The sequence below is a fragment of the Chiloscyllium plagiosum genome, chromosome 13 (assembly GCF_004010195.1).
Source record: "Chiloscyllium plagiosum isolate BGI_BamShark_2017 chromosome 13, ASM401019v2, whole genome shotgun sequence".
In the NCBI taxonomy this organism is placed as follows: domain Eukaryota; kingdom Metazoa; phylum Chordata; class Chondrichthyes; order Orectolobiformes; family Hemiscylliidae; genus Chiloscyllium; species Chiloscyllium plagiosum.
Genome location: NC_057722.1, coordinates 73,795,822 through 73,808,114, shown reverse-complemented (window position 1 = coordinate 73,808,114; position 12,293 = coordinate 73,795,822). Strand labels below are relative to the sequence as shown.

Sequence of the window (12,293 nt, the reverse complement as noted above, 5' to 3'; positions counted from 1 at the left end):
CTCTGGTACTAGACATTGCAACTTTGGGAAAAAGATTCTGACTGTCAACCCTACCTCTGCCTCTCATAATTTTATAAATTTCTATCAGGTCTCCCCTCAGCCTCCACACCTTGAAAAACAGAAATTACTGGAAAAGCTCAGCAGGTCTGGCAGCATCTGTGGAGAGAGATCAGAGTTAATGTTTCGGGTCCAGTGACCCTTCCCCAGAGAAAACAGCCCTAGTTTAATCAAGCCTGTCCTTATAGCTCATACATTGTCATGAAAGGCACTATATCACTGCAAGCCTTTCTCTTATTCTATCCTTTTCTCATTCTTCCTTTCCACTTTGTCGTGTATCTATCGCCAGTCTTGATCTGAGTGTGTAAAGCCTGCCCTCACTGGGATTGAGTACGATCCAATTCCTGGGCCTTGATTTCCATCCGTTCTCTCTTCCTTTCTCAGCTTTGGTCGTTTCCTCTTCCAATAGTGCAGTTTCTCTCCAAGGTTTCTCAACTTTATATACACTGCAAATTAAACACGACAAATGATTCGGTAATGAGTGACTGTTTGGATTAATGTCAAAAAAGACAAACAAAACTGAAGAGACAGAATTTTAGTAATTTACTAGGGTTTTAACAGTACCCTTTTCATCATTAGCTGCATTTTAAAGATGATGGTTTGTATTATAATCATTTCATTGCCTTGTTCTGGCACCAGTGGGACTACTAAATGTCAATTGCCTGATGTGGTGTCATTAGTACTGCTCACTCAATGTTTGCTCAAAGACTGATCCCTGGTCTTAAAGGATTCTTAATGTCACTTCCCAGAAGCGTCTTGAATGTTACTATAAAAAAGTAATTTCTCACTCTCCGTTTTACCACATGTGATTTGCTGTGCTGACACTAATGAGCGCAGGCCTGTCACTTGTGATTACAATTAGTGGTTTTGGGTGATATGACTGCCAGGAGATCTCCTGCAAAATCTGACACTCATTGGCATGGATCAGGACCTTGCGGTGAATATGTAAAAGGTGACAGACACCCTGTTGGCAGGGGCACATATGCTGATTCATGGTCCCCTAGGACAGCTTCATGTCGTCCCTGTTTGTCCATCAAAGCAGACCAAGCCAACATCAGTTAGACCAACTTTAATGATGTAGGGGGGACAGAAATTGCCCAAGATTAGGGGCGATTGATGCTTTTGTGACAATATAGGCAGGAATTGATCTTGAGAGGATTTTTGGAATCTTTGGACCCTAACAAGACCAAAAGAGACCATTCAACCTATCAAGGTTAAAAATCACACAACACCAGGTTATGGTCCAACAGGTTTAATTGGAAGCACACTAGCTTTCGGAGCATCATTCCTTCATCAGGTGATGGTGGAGGGCTCAATCCTAAAACACAGAATTTATAGCAAAAATTTACAGTGTGATGTAACTGAAATTATACATTGAAAAATACCTTGATTATCTGTTTCAATGTATTTTTCAATGTATAATTTCAGTTACATCACACTGTAAATTTTTCCTATAAATTCTGTGTTTTAGGATTGAGCCCTCCACTATCACCTGATGAAGGAGCGATGCTCCGAAAGCTAGTGTGCTTCCAATTAAACCTGTTGGACCATAACCTGGTGTTGTGTGATTTTTAACTTTGTACACCCCAGTCCAACACCGGCATTTCCATAAAACCATAAGACATAGGAGCGGAAGTAAGGCCATTCAGCCCATCGAGTCCACTCCGCCATTCAATCATGGCTGATGGGCATTTCAACTCCACTTACCCGCATTCTCCCCGTAGCCCTTAATTCCTTGTGACATCAAGAATTTATCAATTTCTGCCTTGAAGATGTTTAGCGTCCCAGCCTCCACTGCACTCTGTGGCAATGAATTCCACAGGCCCACCACTCTCTGGCTGAAGAAATGTCTCCGCATTTCTGTTCTGAATTTACCCTCTCTAATTCTCAGGCTGTGTCCATGGGTCCTAGTCTCCTCGCCTAACGGAAACAATTTCCTAGCGTCCATCCTCTCCAAGCCATGTATTATCTTGTTAGTTTCTATTAGATCTCCCCTTAATCTATTTCCAAATCATTCCATCTATCATTCTCTTTAAACAAGCTCTGCAATTTATTCTGATATTCAATCTTCTTCCTCATAATCCCAAAGATATGTTATTCTCAAATGCATGTGTAATTCACCGATGCAGGATGCAGGCAGTGGCCATCTCCAGTAAAAGAGAATCAGAATATTGGCTGTGGACATTTTCCATTATTGAATTCCCCAGGTGGTTACCATTAACCAGAAATTGAACTGGTCTCACCATATAAATACGATGGCTACAAGAGCAGTTCAGAGGTTAGAATCTTGCAGTGGGAAACTTGCTTACCAGCCCCCAAAGCCTGTCCACCATCTACAAGGCACAAGTCAGGGATATGATGGGATACTCCTCACATTCCTGAATGATTGTAGCTCCAACAGCACTCAAGAAGTTTGACACCATCCTGCACAAAGTATCTGCTTGATTAGCACCACATTGACAAATATCCACTCCTTGCAACACTGATGCTTAGTAGCAGTGTGTACTATTTACAAGAGGCATTGTAGAAATTCAAGAACAATCATTATACAACATCTTCCAAACCCATGATCATTACCATCCAGAAGGACAAGGGTAGCAGAAACTTGAGGATGTCAAGTTCCTCCCTGAGTCAATCATCAACCTGATTTAGGAATATACTGTTCCTCCAGTGCTACAGGGTCAACAGGGAATTCCCTCACAAATAACATGTGGGTGGACCTAAACCAGAGAGACTGAAGCAGTTCTTGAAGGCAGCCCCTTCTCAAGGGCAACTAGGGATTAGATTCTCTACAATATGGAAACACGCCCTTTGGCCCGACAAGTCCACACTGATCCTCCAAAGAGTAATCCACCCAGACCCATTCCCCTACCCTGCACAATATTTACTAATGCACCTAACACTATGGGCAATTTAGCATGGCTAATTCACCTAACCTGGATATCTTTGAATTGTGGAATGAAACCAGAGCACCCGGAGGATACCCATGCAGACACAGGGAGAATGTGCAAACTCCACGCAGTCACCTGAGGTAGGAATCAAACCTGGGTCCCTGGTGCTGTGAGGCTATAGTGCTAACCACTGAGCCACTGTGGTGCCCATAATGGTATTGAATGTATTGAATGAATGGGTATTGAATGTTGACCCAGCCAGCAACAGCCACATCCTGTGAATGAATTTAAAAAAAGATATCTTCCAGATCTTGACAATTCTCTGTGTGAAGAAATTTCTCCTCATTTCACCGCATGTTCTTTCACAAATTGTTTTAAACCTGTGACCCTCTGGATAAACAGTTTCTCTCTGCCTTCCTAATCTTTCACCATTTCAAACAAGTTGGTGGCTGCATTGAGAGTACAATAATTCATTCACTCTTTATGTGGGTTTTGGCCAGCCCATCATAAGTAAAGCTGGTCACCCTTGTGAATGAGACAGGATACACCAACTAAATTAATGTCAACAATGTTAAATATTTCCTCGCTTATTTTGTTCTCAACTCTGAGGCCTTACTTCAAAAGTCTAATTTAGGGCTTGAATGGCAATGTGCTTTCCAAAGATGTGATCAGTTAGGTGAATTGGCCATGCTAAATTGTCCGTAGTGTTCAAGGATGTGTAGGTTTGGTGCATTAGTGATGGGAAATGTAGAGTAATAGGTTAGGGAATGGGTGTAGGTGGGTTACTCTTCAGAGGGTTGGTGTGGACTTGTTGGGCCAAACGGCCCGTTTCCACACTAAGGATTCTATGACTCTTTCATTAAGGTCTACTCTTTGTGCTTTTTATTTGTTTTTACGGAAAACTTAATCTCCTGTTTCAAAGAGAACAAACCCGGAGCATATGGTTTAATGTGCTGTAAAGTGAAAGCTGGATAGATGTGCCCTGACTAACCTTGACCAGTTCATTGTAATTCTTTTCAACTCAGGCGCATTACATGGTGAGATAGACAAAGGGGCAAGGGTCACAGGAAGATCCAACACATTTTCAATGAATACTTTTTCAAGGTAAAAAAATCTTTATTAGACTCTACTCTTGTACTTCAGTTAAACTATTAATCTCTTCCCAGAACTCTTCAGTAACAAGTCTCAAATCTACACTTGCTATCTATTTCTGACACACGCTTCCCAGGATTCCCTTCACCCCATCCACAGGCCCCTATCGTGGTATTTGAACTGTTTGCCTTCAAGGACTGGTAATACCTGTTCAATAAGGCTGGGATAGGCAGCTGTTCAGTCTTTGAGAGTGAGCTGATGTTTCAGGACCTGCATTTGTCGATTAGGGCTTCCGCTCTTGTCCAGGGCCAGTTCTGATCTTCGGGTCATCTCAGCGCAGTGGCCTCTCTGGGTCTGGTCAGTCTCTTGGTGCTCATCAGGAGACACAAGGGGTTGGAAATACTGTGTAGCTTGACATTCCCTCAAAAGTGCTCTCTGGAGACACCCTTGATGAAAGTGCAAAATCAGAGCGACTGGGGCTCCAAGTTGCTCTGTCTATCTCCCTCTTCACGCCTTTCTCAAACATTCTGCAGCCCATGTCCAATACTAGCATTGGACAGGGGCAGGAAGATCCCATGAGGAGACTACTTTCCACACTTGGAGGTTGCAAAACATGGTTTTGAACCTTTAACTGTTAAGTGTTGTCACACATTGCCTCTGTCAGAGTCAGAAAAGAATGGCGCTGGAAAAGCACAACAGGTCAGGCAGCATTCGAGGAGCAGGAGAGTCGACATTTCGGGCATAAGCCCTTCATCATTGTGCCTCTGGTCTCTTACTGAGCTGGGTATCAACAAGCTGGCGTAATGTTCTTCGAACAAAGCAACTTCATTGGGGATGGAAACAATGGTTCATTCTAAAACAATGTAGCTGTTTGCCTCTGGCCAGGCAGTTCTTGGCCTGGTTTCAACAAGAAGTTGGTTGTCTAACGTCTGGCTGCGTGAATACTATTTGTTCTAGCTTTGTGGTTTGAACATTACCGAGCCCAGCTGGGTTTAAACTTGGATTCCACATTTTGAGAGTTTAACCATGGTAAGGAGAAATGCCAATATTTTCACAACAATGCTGGAGGTCATGGGTCACCTGACCACAAGTGATACCCCTTGTGGGCCCAGATCTTTGCACATCCTAGACTGGGTTTGTCAGCATTGCCAAATGCTAATCCTAGCTTCAGGTTAGGACAGGTTTCTGCTGTCAGAAAGCCAGTAGAGCAGGGCTCGACTCCAAACAAACTGTGAATCCTTACAAATTGGTTGGGAGCCTCTCCAGGTGGTGTGCCATTTTGCTGGTGTCATTTCACTGGGAAGCTGGTCCATGTAAATTGTTTCAGAGTAGAGTCCGATTTTCTGCCAAGCTTACACTGCATTTACAGCGCTCGAGAGGAGGCAAAAACTGAGGAGATTTCAGCCCCACTCTCATTGATGTTTTCAATCTCCACTAATAACAGAATAATTAGGAGAATATCTATGATTGTGGCTTGGGTATGACAACTTTAAGGTGGCTCATGACTACTTTGCCTCACAGTAATAGCTATTTTCTATCTGCAATGCCCAATGACACTTTCAAGATTATTTGTGCCCACTATTTGTATCCCACACAGCTGGGTGCTACATGCATTTTAAGTGGAGAGTTTCTCGATTGTAAATGACTTCAGTCTGTACCCTGTGAAGGCCTGATTAGCACAATTGCTCCTTAAAGGACCTCAAGTGGCTTTCTAATGAACACTGAGAACACAGACAAAAGGAAAATGCTCACCCCACCCTCTCTGGGTGTGGCTATAGCAGTCTTCCATTTCCAGTGTAAATTTATGATTCACAAAAGGATGGAAAGCATCGCAGGTGATGCTCGGCAATGGGGCATCAGCTCAACCTGGTGATAAAGAGGCTCTCCCAGATCTCCTTCCTTACCGGCACTCCCTGGTAAGCCCATCAGTGCAGAGCTTCTGCACACTCTACACAGCTCTTTGAATGATGTCTTCATCTCTCACATTGCCTCCTGAACCCGAGCTCTCCATCTTATTAATCCAACCATCGTGCTGTATTGTTCCCCTGTTGAGGTGATTATGACCATCGATAGCCTCCCTCTCTGCAGTATCCCATGGCCTCTAATGTATTATAATCTTCACCGTGTCTCCCTTTCCAATGAGTTTCCCAACTTTATTGTCACCTCTACGTCCCAACAGGCTGCTTCCAATCCTTGGAGCTGACTTCCAGAACTGCCCTCCCACAGCAGTGTCTCCGATAACTCCCCTTCACTTTCATCAGGTGATTCCCAGGACTGATTGTGACCCCCCTCCCCTGACTGTCCTGAATGATAAATGACTGATATCTGTGCAGCCCCTCCTGACTGACTTTCTGTAAATCCCCAGACCAATTTGAACTGGTTCTATAGGACTGGACATGGCTCACTCGCTGGATTGTAGTGTTACAGTCATCTTGACACTGACTGACCCAACCAGCTGACTGACCATCCCTAGACCGAGACTGGATGATGTCCTCGATTCATTGGCCCCAGCTTCCTGACTGAAGAATGTCCCCTTTGGCCTGACGGAGGACTGCTCCCCTTAGACGTGACCATTTGGTTGAAGCAAATGCAGTGTATCTGATGTACAGGCAGCTGGTATAATGGTATTGGTTTGAGATTGATGCAGCATGTTGCTGTATAGCAGCACATTCAATCCCTTGACTGATGACTATTGACCACCAGGACAAGCTCTGTACCTGCGCTAAGAGGCAAGGCAAGACAGAAATACTGTGAGCATTTAGATTCTACTGGAGTGGGAAAAATGCAAAATGGCAAGGCAAGGCAGGGATGCAATGTCAGTTGGTGCTAACTGAGCAAGTGAGCATTGCTGCTTGGTTGAATCCATGAGGCGTGTACCTGTCCATGCATGGTAAATGTCCTGGTTATAATATTGAAATGAGAATTGCCAGTGCACTCCAAAGTGCATCATTGTGGTTCAGAACTGTCTTGCACAGTGGAGCAGAGATGGGTCATGAGGGTACAGTGAGGACGGTAGATATACCATTCGTGGATAAGGAATGTGTGCAGTCCTTGCCCATGAGGCATGCCCTGAAGTGTTGGTGACTGGGGGGGTATTCGAAGTGAAAGTCCAGAGGGAAGCAGCAAACAAGAGGCACCAAGTAACCACTCTGACTTTCACGTCAGGGATTGTCGGTATCTAGCCTTTATCTGGCAGGGAGAATGGGAAATAGCAGAAAGAAGAGTTGAAGGGAACTAATAGTTAGATATTAATAAGTGCTAATGCATGTAAGTAGATTTATTGCTGCTCAGTAGTGATACTCTCACCTTATCCTTCAGCAGTCAATTGGAAAGTGGAACTCATTGTTGTCAAAGTAAAGAAGCTTTAAAGTGCCCATTTCATGTGATTTTCCTCATTTTCTTCTCTGTTCTTCTGGTGCTTCGGAGATTCTGCCCCTGGAGTACCAATAGTAGTTTAGTTACACAGAAAATTAGTACTGTTGAAAAAGACACATGTTTGTCATATGTACCAAAGATTTGCAGATTGTATATGGAGAGGCAGTGTTATTATCACTGGACTGTTAATCCAGAGACTCAGGTAATATGCTGAGGACCTGAATTCAAATCCCACCACAGCAGATGCTGGAATTTGAATTCAATATTAAAAAAATCTGTAATTAAGAGTCTAATGATGACCATGAATCCATTGTTGATTGTCAGGAAAAACCCATCTGGTTCACTAATGTTCTTGAGGGAAAGAAACTGCCATCCTTACCTGGTCTGGCCAACATGTGACTCCAGACCCACAGCAATGTGGCTGACTCTTAACAGCCCTCTGGGCAATTAGGGATGGACAATAAAAGGTGCCTAGTCAGTGACACCCTCATCCCGTGAATGAATGAAATAAACAAACAGCATATCCCTTCAGTTGTTTGCAACAAGTAAGGTATTGATCCACCCAGGCTACACTTGCAGAACAGAAACAATCAATGTGAAATTGGATAATATTTACTAACTAATCCTGAGTGTGATGCACTTACACGTGTTACATATATCAGACTGAAAGAACATGCACGCACGCGTACACATATACACACACACACACAGAGCACTTGTTTCAACTCAGCAACAAATATGGCAGCCACTGTCTGGGCAATGCCTTAACCAATTAGAGCCAGCCTAGAAAATTTAAACAAATCTTGACAGTTAACTGTTATTCATTATTGAATTGGGTATATTCCCTCTAGCGACAACTCTACCAATCAGGGTCCACTTGTCAACCAATCAGCACTGTCCTCTCACACAGTATAAATGTGGTTTTGCCCTCACATTCTTCACATACAGATTGTTAATCTAAGTGCAAGTCAAAAAGCTTCAACAAAGTGTACCCTTTTCAGTAATACTTATGGAGTAAAAATTTGAAATAGTTAATTTATCTTAAAGCAAACATGAAGAATGGGAACTTTTAAAAATAAAATGGAAATGAGAGGACCTTTTCTTTCCTGTTCATGATCAGAGCTCATGTTATGATGGGGTAAGTCACATCCCAGATTGGCTTGATAGCTCATATTTTGTATTCTTATAACAAGCTTGTCTTTCACTGAAGTGCAAGCATGCAATGCCACAGCTTTGGTTTTGGCAATAAAACAATTTATTTCACAAAATAAATGATGTTAAATAGAATAAACAAAGCTTTTTACATAAAATGTAATTTGAAAGAACTTGAAACACAGTAAAAATATGATCCCACCTATTCATTGAATTTTTAAAATGGGTTTCCTACAATGCAGAACAAGACCATTTAGTCCATCAAGTCTGCACCGATGCTCCAAACAACATCCCATCTAGACCCAACCCCAAACCCCCTGCCCCCACCACATTTCTATAACCCCACATTTAGTTTTTAAACCATGGCTAACCTTAATGATTTCTTTCAATTCCAAGTCTTTAACGTTTGTTAATGTTTACCTTTATGAGTCAAATGACTGCGCTTCAACTTTCTAATCTTCATCTACCGCCTTTGGGGTTCAAACCTACACTTTTGGTTTGGAGCTTTCAACTAAAGCCCTTACACTGATGTAACCTTATGCGGAATTGTCTGACCTGTCTCATTTATTCAGGAGAAAATGTGTCCTTCAATATAACTCCTCTTTGGACCTCTTTGAACAGAAAACAATCTCAACTCAAACAAATTCCCATTATAACTCTAGAATTCTCTCTCTTGTCCTGGTTTTAATTTTCAAAACATCATGGTTCCAGAAATACTGACAAGTGAATTATTAACACCCTCTCACACACACAGATCAGAACACATATATCACTCATTCAAAATCCAAATCCTAAAATAAAGAATCTTACCCTACATTACACTGGCCTATGCATATGTTCTAGATGTAGGTTTGCTCGCTGAGCTGGAAGGTTCATTTCCAGATGTTTTGTCGCCCTTCTAGGTAACATCTTCAGTGGGCCTCAGGCAAAGCACTGCTAATAATTCCTGCTTTCTATTTATAGGTTTGAGTTTCTTTGGGTTGGTGATGTCATTTCCTGTGGTGACGTCATTTTCTGTGGTGAAATCACTTCCTGTTCTTTTTCTCAGGGGTGCTAGATGGGATCTAACTCGATGTGTTTGTTGATAGAGCTACAAATCTTCTTAAAACTTGCTAATGCATATATTTCTATGCAGGACTTCTACAATAACCATCATGTTCAGATCTGCCAGTAAGTGTATAATTTGGAGGGAAGCCTTAAATTGATGGTTGTATCAAGAAGTTGCTGCTCTTGTCCTTGCTGCCACAACAGAAGGATGGACAGCTGATGTAGCTGTAATGGGTCAGTGCATTGTGTAGCTTGAACACACATTAGGCACTCAGGACCAATAGTGGAGGAGGTGGATTCTGAAGGTAGGAATTCTGGATCAGTGGTGCTGGAAGAGCACAGCAATTCAGGCAGCATCCAACGAGCAGCGGATGCTGCCTGAATTGCTGTGCTCTTCCAGCACCACTGATCCAGAATCTGGTTTCCAGCATCTGCAGTCATTGTTTTTACCTCTGAAGGTAGGAAGTCAAGTGAACCTCTTTGCCTTGGATGAAGTCAAGCACTTGAGTATCATTGTAATTACGTCTATGCAGGTCAGTGGTGAGGTTTGAAGTAGCATAGCAGAGCTGTGAGAATACATTGGGAAAGAACTAAGCCTTGTGCTCAGAATCATTCACAATGAGCAACATTGTGGTTGTTGCTTGACACAGTAATTGGGGGCAATCCTTCCTTCATTATACCAAGAGGGCACTTTAAACTAAGGTAATGATCAAATAATTGTTAATGGCATTTGTAATAGATAGAAAACTATGTGTGTCACACTGACCTTCCTGCCTACGTTCCTGTCAAATATCCACTGTACATCACTAGTTGCAACCTAACATACTAGCGTAAGCAATCCTATTTCAGTTTTGTTAGTTTTATGTTGAACCATGCCATATGCAACTTCCCACACTAGAATCTCATGTGAGAGGTTGTCATTTAATGGTAATAATCATTAAGGTTATAACATTTCAAGGTTATGTGTACGATGTACCAGAAAATAAGCCTATCTGTTTTATATCGAGATTCTGACAAGCACTTGGAAAGAGTCCGATATTCCTGAATATCCTGACATTTTCCTTGCAATGACTTATTACACACCTTCATGGAATCCAGCTACGTGCTCCTGCAATACAGTTGCCATTGGCTCACTGGTTTATGTCAATTTCTTTGAACCTCAAAAGACTCAAACTTCACTCAAAACTTCCTTGCGTGGAGTGTTAGCATCTGTTGAAATAACCAATTCATTCAGCAAAGCAACCTTGGCATCCAAAATGTGACTCACAGCTCGGAATAAAAGGTGAAACATTGTTGGCAAATTGAAACGGTCAAACTAAGTCACTAACCTTAAGAAACACAGATGACATTGTGTTCCAGTAATGCTCTGCTCCCGGAAACATTGCTTGGAGCATAAATTCTGACATTCAAATAGTGTACTGTGGAGCAGATTGAACAGTTATGAATGAGTCAGTAACTTTTCACCAAGAAAGATGATAAAGAGGAGCTGGCAACAGATGCTGAGGTATAGGCTGAGGTGGTGATGCCTAACGTGATGCTCTCTGTAATGGTCTAATAAATGAAACAGAGCATCAACCTTGTTTTAAACAAGTCCATTGATTTAACAAAGCACTGCAAGATTCTTTACAAGCGTGTAACCAAATAAAGCTGACAATGATCCACCTGAAGAGATAAGAGTTGCAAAGTGTGGAGCTGGAAAAAGCGCAGCAGGTCAGGCATCATCCAAGGAGAAGGAGAATCGATGTTTCAGGTATAAGCCCTTCATCTGGAATGTGGAGGGTTAGGATGAGGTGGGGGGAGGGGAGATTTGGAAATTGGTGAAGTCAACATTGAGGCTGTGTGGTTTTTAGGGTCCTGAGGCGGAAGATGAGGTGTTCTTCCTCCAGTTGGCGGGTGGCTTTCATTTGTTGGTGGAGGAAGCCCAGGATTTGCATTTCCTTGGTAGAGTGTGAGCCTCCAGCTCCACCCCCACACCCCTATTTATTTCTCAGCCACCTTCCCCCTCCACATTCCTGATGAAGGGCTTATACCTGAAACATTGATTCTCCTGCTCCTTGGATGCTGCCTGACCTGCTGTGCTTTTTCCATAGACACATTTTTCGACTCTGACTCTCCAGCATCTGCAGTCCTCACTTTCTCCCACTTAGAGAAATAAGGTAAATGGTGAAATCTTGTACAGAGGCTTTAAGAAATGCTTTAATGAAGGAGAGAGTAAAATCGAACGGTGGAGAGGTATAGGATCGGTATTCCAGACCTTAGGACCGAGGCAGACAAACACATGGCAGTCAATGGTGGACTTATTAAAATTGAGGATGTGGAAGTGGTGGGAATTGGAGCAGCTTAAGGATCTCAGACGTTTCTAGAGCCAGTGGAGATCATAGCGACAGAGAGGGGGTAGGACAGTAATGGGACATGAAAACAAGGAAAGGAGAGAATTACGGTATTAAGAAATTATTGGACAAGGTGCCAATGTTGGTCAACAAGCACAGGGACAGGGAGTGAGTGAGTCTTCATGCCTGTCAGAATATGGGGCATAGAGCTTTGGTTGAACCCAAGTTTATGAAAGGTGGAAAGAGGGAATATGTCCAGAAGAGCATGGAACAATCCAATAACAGAGGTACAGGTGTAGGTTTCAGTGACACGAGATCTGAGAAAGCTAACATGTGGCCAGATACAGGA

At 42.7% G+C, this 12,293-nt stretch overlaps 1 long non-coding RNA gene across 1 annotated transcript; it reads right to left on the bottom strand.

Moving 5' to 3' along the window:
* Positions 1-228: 228 nt before the first annotated feature.
* LOC122556364 lies at positions 229-11,023 on the bottom strand. Its single transcript, XR_006313510.1, has 3 exons — positions 10,943-11,023; positions 7,347-7,475; positions 229-503 (listed from the first exon to the last, which is right to left on the bottom strand). It is a non-coding gene; the product is annotated as an uncharacterized LOC122556364 (long non-coding RNA).
* Positions 11,024-12,293: the final 1,270 nt, after the last annotated feature.